At 38.0% G+C, this 18,233-nt stretch overlaps 1 protein-coding gene across 3 annotated transcripts in view; it reads right to left on the bottom strand.

The window, feature by feature from the left end:
• The window catches only part of LOC129725986 (zwei Ig domain protein zig-8-like), a 291,521-nt gene extending 280,907 nt beyond the window's left edge, over nucleotides 1-10,614 (bottom strand). For all 3 annotated transcript variants that reach the window (XM_055682494.1, XM_055682496.1, XM_055682497.1), the window contains exon 1: nucleotides 9,349-10,614. The gene's annotated coding sequence lies outside the window, so the exon portion shown is untranslated. The remainder of the gene's footprint in view (nucleotides 1-9,348) is intronic.
• Nucleotides 10,615-18,233: the final 7,619 nt, after the last annotated feature.

The raw sequence follows: 18,233 nt of genomic DNA, 5'->3' as shown, positions 1-18,233 counted from the left end.
TGTAAGCGTTCTCCACGTTAATGCGAGCTACCAGCCATTCAACTTTCCTAAACCAAAACTTGAACGCGTCATACGACAAGGGCTTCGCGTTAATACAAAATTCATGATTTCCTTGCGGTCAAACGTTTATGACTCCCTTCTTGTGCCTGTTAGTATCATCGGAGAGGCAAAAGTGAAAATTGAGTTTTGCATACCATAATACTACTATACTTGCTCACAAACAAGAACACGAAATTGTTGTGTCGAAATTGAAACGAGATCTCAGGAGAAAACCCACGAAAAAAGAGCATATCCAGAAAGCGTGTCGGACGGCTGGATAATACGAAAACGGAATATGTGCTGACTCGGAAACAGTTGTTCTAGTGTTTAGTGTACAAGTGCACTGATCAGGAATAAACGAGCAGCTTCTTACTGTGGGTCAGATCAGCATAACCGTCAAGAAAGTTGATTACCGATTCTACAACAAGGATAGACGATGATGTGGATCGTAATAAGATTGTTAACTATTTTTCAAATACGATACGGTCATATCACGATAATGTAATCTAGATATAACTTAACTGCGATACAACGTACCTTGATATAGCGGGACTTTTACCATTAATATAACTTTTTTTATAAATTGACGCACAGAGCTATCGACCTGAAATACTGCGAAAGGGAAATAACGAACCTTGCGACGAAAAATGCAAGTAATGAAAAATAACTGGAAAATACAACGTAACCCGATATGAAGTAATAATTTTGTCTTTTACGAAACTTGTTTCTTTTGTTTTTAGTTTTTTTTGACGTAAACGAAACTGTCGATCTGAGAAATTGCTAAAACAAAAAAAATTAAACTTCTTGACAAAAAATAGACGCTCTTTCTTTTCCTTTACTGAATGGGTTTTTATTAAACTTCCGTAAAGAAGTAAAACACAGCGGTATTATTTTGTATAGTAAGCTAAATTGGACGGCTTAAATTTAATAGGCATTTAATAAAGCTAAAAGGCGACATCCATAAAGTACGTCACGCATATCGGGGGGAGAGGTCACATGAAAAATATTTAAAAATAAAGGAAAAGACTTTGGTTTACTTCCTATTCATTCATAACCTTTTGATATAACCTGAAGCTAATTAGACAAAGACAATAATAGCGAAGAAAATTCGAAACTGGATGCTTCAAGGCATCAGCAGAAAATCCTGACTCCCAAATTGTTCTGACGCATTGTGTCCACATTTTAATCTGTACTGGAAGCTGCAAAAATTTTGTTCATTTGTATTATTTCCGACGAAAATATGTACCAAAATCTGTTTCATTGAAACATAGTTGTTTATGTTGTAAACCTGTGAAAAACAATTTCGACGTTTGTTAATTGTTTTGAGAAAGCTGTGACAACATTGACTCTGTTAATATTAGTTCTGAACTACTAGCCCGCATTTCAATGAAACTTTTAGATTGCGAGATCACGTTCACTGTACGTTACTAAGTCTGTTAAAAAGTTTAGTCTAATCTTTTCTTTTTTTGAAAAATCAGTACTCATCTATACTTTTTCACAGAAATCTGTAAGCTGTACAGTACAGAGTCTGTAACCTGTACGTTTCCAGAAAAATCGACATCTTCCCGGATAGCCAAACTACACTTTTGCCACTTAAGTTCGCAAAATATCTAAATTAGTTTGGGAGTACATCGCTGCACAACGGGAGTTTTTTCGACAGAGCGAAGTTATATTATAATGTCTTGGACACAGTGTTATCGAAGGCAGAAAAAAAAAACGCTGTATACCTTGCAAGACAAGGTTAAGTACAGAAATTCATTGGACCTGAGCCAAATTCGCCGTCAAGATCTTAAAACATGGGAAATGCTAGAAATATCCAAGCGATGGAACAACATTCAGGGCTGCAGACAAGCAAAAAAGCAAGTCAAATAAGCAAAAGTTTAATAACCATGTTCTGCATAGTCTCATTTTGAAGTGTGATACCTACTGATTTTTTCGACAGCTTATGAGCATCCGGAAGTATTGTTAACCTTTGTTACAACTGGTTGAAATCGATGATATTTTATTTTTCTGTTGTTGCATTCGATGCTCCCGTACCGTTCACTGTTTTTTTTTTCAAAACTACCAAGTGCAACGTAGTGATTTACCATCAAACCAACTATAGTTATTGTCAAAGAAAGTTAGTTTAATCAATCTTTAAACTTAAAAGACTAATAAACAGTTTCGATATTGCCAGGGAACATTTTAATAAACACAAAAATGCTGTAAATGAGCTTTTTTATATGTCATATTATATGAAGTAAGTTAAGTATCAATGAGTTTCAATGTAAACAGTCAATTGAGCCGTTGCGGAACAGAGTGGTCTATGTGCCATCGAGCAAATTTGTCAGGAGAAGCAATTTTCGAAAAATCTCTGAATAAAATTCTGTTCAACAGATTCTTTCAAATAAAATGTTCTAATATAAAGATTATGAAGTGGTTTAACATGTGAATACATGAAATTACCATTTTTTGGCAAATTAAGTGAATTTACCATACCAATGTACATAGACCACTTTGACTTCATATATCCATCATATTCATCCTCGTATCGTTTCGTAACAGAGTGGTCTATGTACATAAACATAAATAAAAATGACGTTAACCCGTACAAAATGGCTAGTGTCACATGTTATATGATGTACATGGCATGTCACATGTAACATGTGACGTGTAACATTACATGTAACACAAAATGTTACATATTACATGATATTTGACATGTTACATTGTTCGCGTTACATTACGTGTAATATGTTACAAACCACGTGTAACATGTTACAGGACAAGTGCCAAGTTACATATCACATGTAATGGCCATTCTGTTTCGGACGAAATTTCAAGATGGTATAAATCAGCTTAAAAGTTCGATTTTTCGAAATTGTTCTAGTCTCCTAACTTCAGTTTCTTGAGTAGATGCGGATTATGTAAAAAACTCATTTTTGAAAAATGGTCTTTAGACCACGCTGTTTCGCAACGGCTCAATTGCAAATTAAATCCTGTATGTTTCTGGTCAAATTGGTGATATTAGAATATCCGAACCAATCCGAACTCGTGAGATACATCATTTTGAAAATCATCGAAAAATTTCAATTTTTCAGCTTCCGGCAGTGTTTTTGCGTTAGTTCCAAGACATAGATACAAAAAAAGTTTGCAGATTTCGTCCTAAAAACTGCTTAGCTCTGCATCCAGCTTCATCCTTGGTATCCAATGACTCCTACTTTGCATGAAATATAAAAAACGGTCAACTTTTTCGTCCGTAGCAATGCACATGTTGCGAGTGAAATGTTTGTACACGGGCAATGATGATAATACTAGTGACTCTTCAGATTCTACTGAGTACTCATATTGAATAATAAACAAATCAGTGATAGCCCCGCACCTCACTGATCTAAAAAAACTGTTATATTTCATTCATAAAGGCTCAGCCATGCATTGTAGAAAAGAAACTACCATTGAATCCGAACTACATCATCAGAAAAGTAACAACTCGTTCAAAGATGGGTTATTTCAATAAAATTTTCAGTCACAACTATTTATTATACTATATTTTCGATCCATTGGGGTACATCCACATTTCACGTGGACAGATTTTTACCTTATACGTTTCCAGTCCAAAAATCCTTTAAAATAATTTTGATCAGGTTTGATGTTCTAAGTGCTTCACTGTGCCATGGTACAATATATGTAGGTATATATTCTTTATTTACGCAATAAGCCGATACCCAAACACATTTCTGTAAAAGATTCAAAATAATGCATCCAGTTTCTCCTGTTTTTTTATTACATATTTTGAATTCTCTTAGTTTTTTTAGAAAAAAGGTTAGCATCACTGCTGCAATATCTCTCGGCTCAAGCGTAGCGAACTACCCAAGTAACAAAACTGGTTTCATCAAAGTTTTGTAGCGCTATTTTGGATGCATTAAGCGCTATAAATCTATGATAAAACCTATATTGTTACTAGGGTACGGCTCTACACGGGAGCTATCATCAGACACTACCCTGCTCTTTACTATATTGTGATACGTGATAACTGCCGCTTTTGCAAACTTGCAGTTGAAACGTCAGTTCTTGCGTTCACTTGGTATTACTTCTTCGGACTTTGCCCTTTAGCTCCATATCAGGTATAAAATACCAATCCCAAATAGGCCGTTTGACTCTTTGACTTTGCGATACCAAATTGGGGCATAGCCTTACTACCAACCAACCCTGCTCCATCAATGAGTACAGGTACCTCGTAATCTGTGTATATCAATTGAGCCTGCCACAAAATATAACACTGGTCAACACAGGTGTGGCACAAACTAGAAAAAAAAAGATTATAGGTTTTTGGCCATTCCTATAAATGTTGGTGCCACTAGTCACTAACATTTTTTTTAGAGACATCAATGAGTTTTCTAACACAGTGTCACAGTGCTCACAGTGTCTCTCTTAGTCCCAGGTTTAACGTATGCGTTAAAAAAATGGACTTTTTTCGGATGGTGATAAAAAAAAACTAAGACAGATAATTGAGTTTAAAGAATTTCCCATGGAAGGTAATCATGTTAACCTCTTAGCAAAAAACGTCTTTGCGTGCGGCCTTTTGACAGCTAACTGGAACATTCGCCATGGCGGACGAAAACATGCGTGTAGGCATGTTTTTTAATTCTTTCGTCGTTATATTTACCAACTTCCAATCGTGACAAAATTGTATAAATTTCCCGGTCCACGGCTAGTCCGAAGCGAAAGAAGAGCAACTTTGACATCCCTTTCTCGCTGATTGTCAGCCACTGTTCCTTGAACGCGCACACTTCTGAATGGAGTAGCTTCACTGTTTTCGCCATCACGGTTAGAGTTCAACTGATAGAGCTGTCAATTTTTTTCTGCTGACTTTTGGGTTAACATTTTTGATGCTGCATGCGTAGTTTCGTCGGTGCGTGTAAAGGTAAACCCATGAAAAATCGTTAAATTTTGTCCATTTTTTTAACGCAAACGTCATAAAAAAATCGAACTTTGACGTTTTCCACAAAAAACATGATCAACATTATGATTTTATTTTAGGTCATTTGTTTTAGTTCGTTCACCTCTATAACTGCTTCAGTTTTTGAAAAATTACAATTTTATGCTGCATGTTCAGTGAAGAATTTGAATTAAAAAATAACACTGGTAAATACAAGTATTGCCTTAGAGCTCAAACCATTCCTGTGAATTATGGTGCCCATAGTGGAGATATTCTTTTCAGAGACTAAGATTGAGTTCTCCCATAAGCCAACGTAGAAGCGACGAACCCGGCCAGCAATTACTCTGTCGCACTTTGACACACTTCAGCATACACTATGGGTAGAGACAGTGGTAATTCGCGGCAAAAAAATTGGAAATTCGCAGGTGGCAAAATAGAAAGTATTCAAAATTCGCGGTAATATCGCGGCAACCTTCGTCTTCAGAAAACAAGAAACAACTGGTTTATTTAATTATTATATTCAATTAACAGGTTTATTCAATTATATATTTAACCTTACGATTCATGATTTCTTTGCACTGACAAGTATATACTGTGTCAAATTGTCTTCATCCAAATTTTGGTGTCGATAGGCTCGTATTTTTCAAGTTATACTGGCTCACGCTGCGTTCCGTATCTACCAAGTTCCCGGGAATCGCTGAATATTTATTTGCCAACTGTAAAATTTCAAGATAATGTCTGCGATCCGAATGCCTGCCAAAATTATAGTACCAATCTGCTATACTTAGTTCCCCTTTCAGATGGCTGCATGTACTTAGTTCATTTTGCAAGTTCGATTTCATGACTGCACACTTTGGAATTTTATCACTCAAGGCACCAATCGCCAAAATCTTTGCTCGAAGAGTATCTAGTAACCGAACCTTCCGAAGATAATTCAACCCAGGCTGATAAAATCGGGTTGCAAGAGCGCAATAGTACTGCGAGGAAAATACGTCCCGTTGCCATCGAGGTGCCAAGTAATCTTCAGCTTTGTCCATGTTGCTGGTTTTGATGAATTCCGAAGTTTTTAATTCGAAATGTTTCATAAATGACATAAAATGTTGCTATTTTTCATTACTTTTGCGGCATTTCGCGGGTTTTTTATAAATTGCGCGGTTGATGCCGAATTTCGCGGAATTCGCGGCTTCCGCGAAATCGCGATTTACCACTGTCCCTAACTATGGGCACTAAAATTCACAAGACTGGTTAAAAAGCTCAAATCTTTCTAGGGCAACTATTTTGAGCTCTGGGCAACATTTTTTCGCTTTTGTCGAGCAGTGTAACCTATTTGATATATAAGGGATGTATAATGTATTTTTTAAGAGTCGAAACGAACTTAGCCCGTACGAAAGTGCGAAGTAAAAAATCTATATATTTCTAAGGCATAGCAATAAAATGTTTTAGTTGATTTGTCAATGCTAATTTTTCGAAGAAATGAGAACAAGAGCAATATGAAAAAAGCGATATTTTTTTCGTAGCACTTTCGTCATTTCAAACCGATTTGGAAATTTGTACTTTATCGATTTATTTAATAGATACTAATTTGTCCACATAAAAAAATCATTGACTTTGATAAATTAAAACAATGTTCATGTTTGCATGGTTCAATTGAAAATACACTAAAAACATTAAAACTGATTAAAACTCATATGCATTTTCGAAGAAAATCAAAAGTTAAGGTGAAGTTTTTTTTGGAAACCGTTTTCAGGAATCCTTCTTAGTAACCTTACGGTCTACAATAATTTTTCGTGGACTCTTTAGGCATTTCGTCATAGACTTTATATCGAACGAGCTTTCGTCTCTCAGCTGGAGTTGCTCTTTGGTAAGTGACATGCATTGGTTCATGTTGCAATCCGGAGGAAAAATAAAGGCAAATGAGTCCCATTTATTTACAAGCCTGGAATTCATGCAAAAGTTCATGGAACTCATTAGAATATTTAACGTTCCACCTCATAAACATACAGTTGAATAAAACATACTTTTAGTGAAAGCATATTTATTTGCCTCAAATTCAAGATCAGAACTTCATTTGCAATTTTCTCAATTGTGAAAGTATTGAAGTATTCGTAATCTCGCACAGCCTCGCAATAAATGGGGAAATGAATATGAGAACTCTGACTTTGTTGCACAGAGCAAAAAGTTGCTTCAGGACATAAAAGTAGTCTTGCAGTTGTTAAATATTTTTGTGTATGTTCAAACAAGCATATCTTTTCAAATGATATTCAAAGAACCCCTTTTTTTAAAGAAACTGATCAGTTTTACTCTAGGTATTCACAGTGGAATTATGGTGTCGTCATATTTTATTTCAAGTACCTAAATCCGGGATATAGAAGCAACTTTATAGAAAAAATTGAAAACACACATGTTATGGCACGAAACTAACACAATGCAATGCTGAACGTAAGTGTTACACAGAATATATCACTGGAATGTTTGACCTAAAAACTAGATGATCATATGATGGCTTCCAGGAGGTTATTTCCGACCTATTATACTAATATTCACGCTACAATCGCTCTCTTACTTATACTGATAACCAAAGGTCAACAAAAAATTTGCGGTGAAGATCGATCAAGTACAGTAAGGTCGCTTTTTACGCGGGTTGCTTTCCTCCATTACTCAAAAACGGTACAAGATATCGACCTCATTTCAATCACGTTTTCCGGTTTAGGCCACGAGTGATCATATATCAGTTTTCAAAAAAAAAAATTGAAAAAAACAATTGAATTTTGGTCTCTAGATTGGCCACTATCATATTCAAACGAGGTTTTAACTTTTTAGGACGGTTTTCTTTGTTATATATGCAACTCAAAAAAGTCGTTTTTTACGCGGACCCATACAAATTTGGAACGCATCCCCCGCGTAAAAACGACTATCTTGCCTTTAAAGGAGAAAAGCTTACTCTACAACGGAATGAGAATAGCTTAGGATTAAAAACTATCGGTGATTGATTACGATCTGGGATAAGCGGTAGCTTAATTTAGATGGTACAATACATACAAATGATTGATTGTTTTTGAATGAATCATTGCACATGTATTTAGTTTGGCAAACTGAGTAATTACCCAATGGGATAAATGTTTTAGGCTCAAGAGTAATTTTAGGGAAGGGTGAGTAAGAGGTGTTCGTTATCTGATGATACAATATGATTTAAGTTATCATATCAAATCATAAAACTTTTAAAGTTTAGTTTTTGTCAAGCATTTTTAGGGATAATTCAACTTTATATTTAAATTTTTCAAACCAGTAACAAACTTACAAAAAAAATCACATCCATTACCGATAACGAAATATTAAAGGTAATGAAAACTCATTGAGAAGGTGCCATGCGTCGTACTGAAAATTCCTACAGCAAATCTTCACTTCATATGTTTGGGCACACTTAAAGTTAGTAGGTATATGAATTTATAAATTTTCAAATTTCAACTCCCCGGTATAAGATTATACAATAAGGATGCCAGTTCGCCGGTGTAGGAATAGACATAGATGCTTTGGTCCCGTTGTGTCGCAGCTGTAAAAGTAGGGCCCGAAAAAAACCCGATGAAGCCATGAAAAGGCAGTTTCAGTCACCGCCTGTAAATGGGATTTATACCTCTGTGAAAAAGCTGTCTAATCATTCGAAAACATGGGTAGGTTTCAAGCCGCAGGGATATTATGAAGGAGTCAAACGCATGTCTGGATTCGCAATTTTATCCAACTCCAGAGCAACCTATCGAGCGTATCTCTATTATTCGTTAAAAATTTAGCGAATCGGTTCACGAGTCTTTTAACTTTTCGCAACCCTTTTGGATATCACCCGAAGAAGATAAATAGCAAACCTATTTGAAATGCATCAAAAGTTCGAACCTCAGCGGTGCGTGAGGCGACTCTAATGGTTAGATGAACAGGTTGATACAATGATGGAGCAAATTTTTGCCGTCGCTTGAAATAGGCAACAATTGAGAACAGTCGATTGTTTAAAAAAGAATTATAGGTTTACTTTGTGGCAGTTTTCATGCTTCGTTTTGGTCAGAACTGATTCTGGAAGTTTCTTTAGCTTATTGTGTTCATTATTATTTGCAACTAATGCAATTAATTCGAAGGAGATCTGAATTAATGTTTAATGCTGCAGATTATATGCTTGTGAATATTTTTCAGGACAATTGAATTAGTTGGTTGAAACCATGTCTTATAGTGAGAATAAGATTTTTTAATAGAAGAATTAATCAGATTGTTTGACAAAGTGTGAAAAACTAGTGTTTTATTGTCACTTGCCGAATTTGTTGTTTGATTTTTTCACATTTGAAAAATTTCTGTTTCTGATTAGAAATAAACGTGTAAATGAACTGAATAACTACCTAAAACATAATTACCTATTGCTCGGCGTCATACATCTAACATGAAGGGTTGTTTAGGTTTTATAGAATAAATTCGAAGTACATAAAAACATGTATATACACACAAACACGTTGACTTAAATGCTCCGGTAATGTATAATTACAAACAACTGGGAATTAACTGTATTCTGTTGTTCTTCTGCTTTTTTGTTTCAATCGATTTAATTCTATTATTACATATCTCACTTCGAATCTCACAGTGCTCTTCTCTCTTTGCCCTCGCCTAGGTGCATTGGATTATGTAACGGAGTGAACGAGTAATCCGAATCGTACTAATCCAATTATAATTTACACGACCTTTTTAATTCAGCATTTTCACTTTTTTTTCCTTTGGCTCATTCATATGTATACATGCTAATCACTCATTGCCGTTTTAATAGTCGATTAAATTTAGTATGCTCTCTAATCACTGATTTAATCGGCATGTAAATCGAATCGAAACGATGTCAAGACTTTTGAAATGCTTGAATTCATAAGCCGATCACAATTTTGGATAATTAAAAATCTCCACAATCCAGTAAATCATTCGGTAACAATCTATTTTTGGTCGTTTTTTAAGTCACTTAATTCCCATATCTATGAGCTTGGATTTGTATATATCTATACATTTTTCGGAAATCCTATCCCATTAACCGCAAAACAACATTGACATCAATCATCACCATCACCATAACTCTCTCCTGCGCAACAGAAGTGATTCATATATTCAGCATCCTTAGTAGCACAAATGTTACACCCAGACGCGAACTATGTTGGTTGCAGAGATACGCGATGATTTATCCTTTTTCGGTTGACGCAGTGGTCATTTCTTTTTCTTCCAAGCGACAATAATGCAAACTATTCATAATATTTTTCACATCAAAAATGCATATGGTATACCAATCGCAGCAGGAGAAGTTACAACAAACATTTTAAATCACATTCCACGTCGCCGTGTGAGTATTCCGGCAAAACATTTATTCAGATATAATAAATTATTTAAAACCTCTGCCGTCAATCATGTCATCTGCTTCGTCTCTCGCATTACACAAGAATATCTATTTAGTACGGGGTAGAGGTCCACACCTGTCAGCACTTAAAGGACGCCTTTCAACTGTAGACCTTGTTTTCCTTTCACAACAAAACGCTGTTGTTTGGAGGCAATATCCTTTTCGCCTTGAAGAATAACGGCACCGTGGGAAACGCGACCCGAATGACGCACCACCGTTGAGTGCAAACTCTAATCTGACAGAACCTAGAAATTCAAAGCATCCGCCAACGGTACTCTGGAGCTGGAAGCTCTCTGTATTTTCGCGGTCAAAGGCATGCGCTTCAGCGGAAATTCCCCTTTGTTGCTTTTGATGTTTCTCTCCGCACTCCTGCAGGGGTTGCTCTCGGGCTGCAATATCACCACAAAGCATTTCTGCGCCATCGCGTTACTAACCGCCCTCTCTGAGGGTAACCATGCTCTGTTGCTCACATCAGAGTAGTTTCCAATATACTCCCTCTCTCTTTCTCTATCTCTCAGTATCTCTTTCCTTTGCCTTGATGTTAAACAAATGATGTTCCATTAGAGAAGATTTGTCTCATGCTACTTTTTGCACTGGTACCACTATCATACCATAATATTCCTTTCCTACATTAAGTCTAGCATCATTCCAGACCAACACGTCTGATCGTTGGACAGTGGTTGAATTATGAATGCAATATGTTCAGGATCAATTATCGTTTTCAGCGCTCTTATTGCCGTTAGAGATAAACGTTTCTTTCAACTTCAGGAGAGCGGAAAGCGCACCGAAGTGACAGGATTATCTTACATAATGCAACAAACACTTGATGCTGCTTTGCTAGTTCTCGCCTGTAATCGAGTACCGTAAATCGCAAATCGCTTTACGCTTACCAGCATTCCCGGACCAATTGCACTGGTCTGTCAGTTTTACATACGGGAGCTGTTCCTGTGTTTCCATCATGTTCATTTTTCTCGGTTGCAAACGGAAAAGTCTCCAATATTCTCACGTTCTCTAATTTCTACGTTGCGCGCAGCGTTGCCAGGTATCCAGATTTATCTGGGTTATCCAGATTTTTGAACATGTATCCAGGTAGACAGCTTTGATGTCCAATTATCCAGATTTTTAAGTGATGATCCAGATTTTATCCAGATTTTATTTTCTCTGTTCCGCAAAAAGGTCATCACTTCAAATTTGGCGCGAAAATTTGCAATTTTGTCACCTCAAATTTTGCGTACCCCAAGACTTTTATTCGAAAAATTTACCTTTCACCCCACAAAATGACTGCCAGATTTTTTCCAGATTTTTTCTTGCCTTTTCCAGATTTTTTAAAAAATGACCTGACAACGCTGGTTGCGCGACCGTATGCGTATTAGTATATTTCTTTTTCTCATTCTTGTTCATATCAGACGTCATCAGAGCATCTTTACATTATAAACAAAGCCTTCTGAAAAAAAAAACACAAAACAAAACAGGTTAGAATCAGCTAGCCGTACAAACAACTTAATCAAAGTAAAGTCCCGCTCAATCTACTCCCATTAGCTTCCAAAAAAACGAGAGCCACGGAAAAACAACATAACATTCTTGTATTCGACTGCTACCTTCCAATCACAGGTCTCCGGGAAACGATACGTCTCTACAGTGGCGTAAAATTTTTGTCAACTTGGTTGCCTAAAGCGATTGTTTTCCATTGCACCACTATCCGCGGCTTGAATAGATGCCAACGACACAGCAAATTCACATCGGCACCAAATAAGGTAAAGAGAAGGAATTCTAGTATGTACCACCGAGAGATCAAATGGGGCGGCAACGCATTGCATGCTAACAGGAAGACATTAAGATTATCAGGTAATATTGGGGGGAAGTAATGTTAAGCAGCTTTTGTCTGTGAAAAACTGTAAAGTACGAGAAAGATACGTGCGTTCGTTCAGTGTTGCCGACGGACGAGTACTCAGCCCGGTGAGATATGGACATTAGCGAGAAACATTAACAAATGTAAATACAATTTCAGATGGTGTTTTTACTAAGATTTTTGTGGTTAATCGAATCGTTCGATGGTAGATATTATCTTTGAATTGGAAGCTCAAAGCGTGATTGCAGGTTTACATATATTTGTAAATGCTGGCTACAATACAAAATAGCGATATTTCAGTAGCTGAAGATGATGCGGCAGGCAGTATTGCCTTTTATCGTTTCGTGGGTAACAAATTCTGAGAACAATCTATCCCTTAGTTTCTGCTCATCACTTTGAATATAAAAGCTGGTTAATCATCTTTCTGCATAAAAGATGTTACGAAACTAGTTTCAAATGCCAAAAGCCTCCCAGCTGGCGTTAAGGTTCAGCGGTTTTCAACTGGGGGGAAATGGGTCATTCGAAGGAGAGAATTGTGAGTAGGAAAAATTCATATGTGTTTCGCTTTGGGATTGACAATGTTAGCAAATTATGCGGCATTGACAGGTGACAACTACAAATTGGGAATTTTGTTGTCGAAAAAGGTGGATTAATTAAAAGTAAAGTTTTTTTTTTCATTAAGATACATTCATTATGAAATTAAAAAAATTGAGCATTTGAGATCGTAGGTTCGAATCTCGCCTTGGGAGAGACTGTTAGTGTCAGTAGGATCGTAGCGCTAGCCCCGCAATTGTCTTGTACACTTAACGGTTGGCTGCGAAGTCTGTGTATAGTAAACAGAAGGTCGAATTCCGATACGGAATGTAGCACCAAGGTTTTGCTTTTTTTACTTCTTAATTTGTCACATTTAACGATATGAAATTAGATGAGAATGCCTGTCAAACCGCTATAAGCCAAATCATTTCACTTTTAGATGCCTAAAATTTACAAAAATTCACAGTAGAAGGATGTTCTCCTCAAACCCACTATTTTTGCTCTAACAATACCGATGATGATCTTAAATATAATCAGTCCGAACTATTTCCATGCACGTCTGTAGATACAAAGGTGGGCCAAAATAAAAATTTGGTGAACCAAAATATGTTTTTAGTACTTCGTAGAGATTTAGATATTTTTAGGATATTTTTCAATATATTGCATTAATGAACGGTGTATATTAAAATAGGCACTTGTCTTTTAACAATGGTATAATAAAGTAGGTATTTATGTTAAAAAATTGTGTTTGTTTATAATGAACTGTGCAAACACTTCCCAAAGCTGGCCAAAATACCCCCGATACCCTACGACCTCCATGTCGACGTTTCGAATGCATCTCTTGATTATATCAATCAACTGTTTGCAGTTTGTTGTACTCCAGTTACTTTTTGCACCGAAGTAACTGAAAATCACAAAAAAATCATCGATTTGACGACACTGGGGCAGATTCGTTGTATTGCGTATTTGGGGTACAAATGGAGCCGCGTGGTTGTTCAGGAACGTTTGTGCCTTTTTTAACGTAATGTGATGAAATTTTATCTGGCCAAAACACGTATTTTATATCAGTATGGTACTTGGGAAGAAATTAAATCCACTAAGCCACTAAGCCAAGCCACTAAGCCAAAATCCTTTTCTGTCCACTACTTTGGCCGGTCCTCCACTACCTTCCTGGTGGATCATTGCTGAGGTTTGCAGGAAATTGTACACAGTCGAAACTGAAAAATCATAAAGAAGAGAGAGAGAGAGAGAGAGCTTTCACATTTCACAATAAACATTTTCATTTCACTCTGAGCGCGTTTTTTTTTTGGAGTAAAAGAGCTCCAAAAAAATTCTAGATTTTTAGTTGTCACCCGTTGTTTATCACTTCTATAGTTGAATTTGAAAGTTATTTTTCTGATATCAAAGAACAAGATCTGGACTTAGTCCGAAACCCTCCTCGATTATAAGTCATGAAAGTTCAAATCAACCTGCAAAATAATTTTATGTCGAAGAAGTTATTTGAAAAAAAAAAAAAAATGGTGCGATTTCTGAGCTACGCAGTTTTTTTATCCTAATATCGCAGAATCAACTTTACGAGTTTTGCTGCCATTCGTGTCAACTCATACATGAAAATCAGGACTTTCTACAATGTTGCAGAAGAGACTAAATAACGCAACAGACATGACATTTAAGATAACGTGAGGAGTGTTTTCTGCTTTGTCAACAACAACTTCAACAAAAATCAAAACAGAAAACGTTCAGGCGAAGCTGTCACCGTAGGTTAAAATTCACAATGTCATTGTTGTTTTACTTTTTCTGAAATCGAAATAGAGATAAAACCTGTTAAAATATAAAAAATTTGAAAAATGTTAAATTTTTTTTGTTTACTACAACTTTTTTCCATTGTGTCGATACAGGGGGGAAACGCTCGTGTGAATTCTCAAAAGGGGGTACAATAACTAAAAAAATTTGAAAACCACTGTATCAGTCTAATGGTCCCGTCATTGTATGCTCAAATCTCGAATCGGCACACTATCAGGAGGATCGCAGGGTGTTTTATACACAAACGGCTGGCCGCAAACTATGTCTAAAAATAATAGCAAGAATAAAGCTTTAAAGATTTGCCTCAAGGCGATCGCCTCGTAGGTCTACTCCAAAAAAACGATTTTTACTGCAATTTTTAAGTGGATATTACACGAGCAAATATTTGCTTAAAATGACGGTCAATATGTAATATCAAAATATTTGCCTAAAATATTTGTTGAAGAATATTTGCCATCGCAACCTCATGTTGATTTGATGTTCTCCGGTTGGGCTAAAATTTGACTGTTCAATATTTTTAGGTTTGCAATAACGTTTTCGTTTGATTTGCATAAGGTTGATGAGCACCGCAAGGATGGAAAAAATCACTCACTCGGAGAATCACTTCCGATTTTTTATCGTATGGAATCGTTTTGTTAATTTTCATTTATCAACAATGATACGGCTGCTTAGTTACAGAAATGAAAAAGAATCGTTACTAATAATTTCAGGAGAATCAATACTGAAAATTTTTGTTTCCTGAAGACGAAAATTCTCTCACCGATTTTTTTTCAGTCCAATAGTTTTAAGCTGCAATTTTTGCAATACATTTTATTTATTTATTTATTTATTTCGTCAAGCAAATGTAGACTACAGTTATAATAATACAATGTTTTCTTATATTCTATACATTATTTCCAGTAGTTAGTTGTTTTTTTATTTGATTTCTGCCCATGGTGATGTCGATATTTTTGCAGTGCTGATTATAGTGACGCATCATGCGATTTATTGGGCCATTTTTTAGTAGTTTGTTCTGTGAGAATTTTCCGAAAATATTTTACGATTTCTTAATTGACGACTGGGTGCATAAAAATTTGGCCCGACCGATTACATGCATCAGGCGGCGATGTTCCGTTTTTTCGTTGACCAGCATGTAGAGGTCGCTACGGTAGTGACTGGATAGTCTGCTTGAAGAAATATTCCCCCATATTCTCCTCCAGTTCATGTTGGGTCGATTTTGTTCAACCCTTGGTATTTCGGTTTGGTCCAAGTAGTAGCGATGCATTTGATCGCTGGAGGGATTTTGTTGGATCTGCTGTGGAAGCAAAGGAATCTGTTGGGCGAGGATTTTGAGACACGGCAGGTCCGCCGGAGGAAGGGTATTTTGGATTAGAAGGGAATTATAATAAGGAAGGGATTCGATCTCTTTTAGGTGGCGATTGATCAATAGCGCTTTGCATTTGATCGCCGGAAGTTGCAGTTTTAATCCACCCTGTTTTCTGTTACGCGCCAACTGGTGCATTGGAACTCGTGCTGGCAGCCCACGAAATAAAAACGTCCCCATTCTCGCTGTTAACTTTGCTGTGTGTGCACATTGTGGTGGAATCACAGACGAAAGATACCACACCTTTGACGTGATGAAAGTGTTCAGCAAGATTACTTTCTGCTGCAGGTTAAGGGTCCGCATGCTGTGCAACCATAATAGTTGCGATACTCTGGATACTAAAGCATCCCAGTTTAGTTTGTGAGTTTGTGAAGATTACCCCCAGCAATTTCACGGTGTCATTTGTCTGCAGACCCGGTACCGTCAGTGGGTTCCCATTGATAAATCCAATATCGATTGCCACCGTTTTCTGCCGATTTAACTTTGGCCCGGATACGATCTCGAAATTATCGAGCAGCTGATATAGCCGATCGATTTCCGTGCGGATGTAGCGATCACCGTGACGTCATCAGCGTAAGCAACACACAGGTCTCCACCACATACTTGCTCCAAGCGCGTGAGTAGTGGATGCAGATAGAGAACAAACAACAGCATCGACAATGGGTCTCCCTGTCGTACAGAGCGTTCGATTCGAAACGGTTGTGACAAGTGTCCGTTGACTAGCAGACGAGAGAACGAGGCAGCACCAATGCGGGAGAGCCATCCGACGAAGTCCTGGTTCAGTACCAGGGAGAGAAGGGTGCGTTGCAGGAACTCATGAGAGACCCGATCGAAAGCGTGATCAAGATCAAACGAAATCATCTTTCCTCTTTGCTTTCTCGCGATCAGCTGGGCCATGCGATCTTTTATTGAAAGCGTCGCTTGGAAGATGGAACGGTCGGTGTTTGCACACTTCTGCGCGTCGCTCAGCACTCGGTGTGTCCGGAGAATGTGCTCCAATCAGGTCTTCATCACACGGGCGAGAATCTTGTAGTCCACGTTGAGCAGGCTTATCGGACGGTACGCTCTCGCTGTCCCATCACCACCACGCTTTTTAACTAACACGATTGTACCATCGGCGAATTTTGACGGTAGCTCATTCGTCATCGCTTCATTGATAACGAAGTAGAGTTCTCTGTAGATGACGTCGAATGTCCGTGGGTAGAATTCTACCGGCAGCCCATCGATGCCTGGCGATTTTCGCTTTTGCGACGTTCGGATTGCATTTTGTATTTCTTCGACTGTGATCTCTGTCATTAGGGCAGCGTTGTCTTTGTCGTCTTCGGGAATTGCTCTGTCGGTACCAAAAATTTCCCCTCCTGCCTGTCTTGTTCCTCCAGACGCATAAAGCTCCCGGAAGTATTGGTGCATGTGTTGTTCGATCTGTTGGGATCCCACAATTTGTTCCCCACTCTCCGTTTCCAGCTGTGTGATGATCGTTTTTTTTTTCGACGTCTATCTCCCAACTGGAAAGTGGAGATGTTCTCACCGGCAACAAATGTTTCGTTAATTCGAATGAAGTTTTGCGCAAAGCGGCGTTGTAGTGTGAGCATTTCCGCTTTTATGCGATTTATGGTTACCAACATGTTTGGGTTTTGGAAGTAACCGTCATATGCGAGCCTTAGTTGAGCATATAGCCGTTAATGTTCAGCATTAAACAAGTTAAATGCTTCGCTGGATTTCCAACGGAAAAATGATTTTATTTTTGGCTTTGCGTGTGATACCCACCACGCCATCCAGGTGGGAAAGTTTCTTCATTGCCGGGTCCAAAATTGCCATCGGGTTTGGAAGTCGCTGATGTTTTCGGTTGTCAAGAGGTGAGGACGAAGGGACCAGAAACCGCGCCCTTGTTCACGGCCGAGATGGGGGAGACAGATGCGTGCTGTGAGGGCTTTGTGGTCTATAAAAGAGCATACATGCGTAGCCGCACTGCGTAGCTGCTCGCATAGGCCAGTGCTCACATACATGCGATCAAGTCTGGAAGCAGCGTTGTGTGTGACGTAAGTAGGAGCGTGTATTGCGGGGTACAGTTTTAGCCACACATCGTGCAGTTGGAGCTGCTGTACGGTCGCTTGGAGAGCGGGGCTCGTATTAGCACTTCTGGAGCCGCTCGAGCGAAGCACGCAGTTGAAGTCGCCGGCGAGGATGACGTGTTGCGTATTGTGACGAAGGTAGTAAGCGATCGTGCCGTTGAAGAAGCTCTCCCTTTCCGCACGGGCAGCTGTACCCGAAGGAGCGTATAGATTGCAGAGAGTCGTATTCTGCACCCGCAGAGCAATGAGGC

The sequence above is a fragment of the Wyeomyia smithii genome, chromosome 2, assembly GCF_029784165.1.
Source record: "Wyeomyia smithii strain HCP4-BCI-WySm-NY-G18 chromosome 2, ASM2978416v1, whole genome shotgun sequence".
NCBI lineage: Eukaryota > Metazoa > Arthropoda > Insecta > Diptera > Culicidae > Wyeomyia > Wyeomyia smithii.
This window is presented reverse-complemented; position numbering and strand designations above follow the sequence as displayed.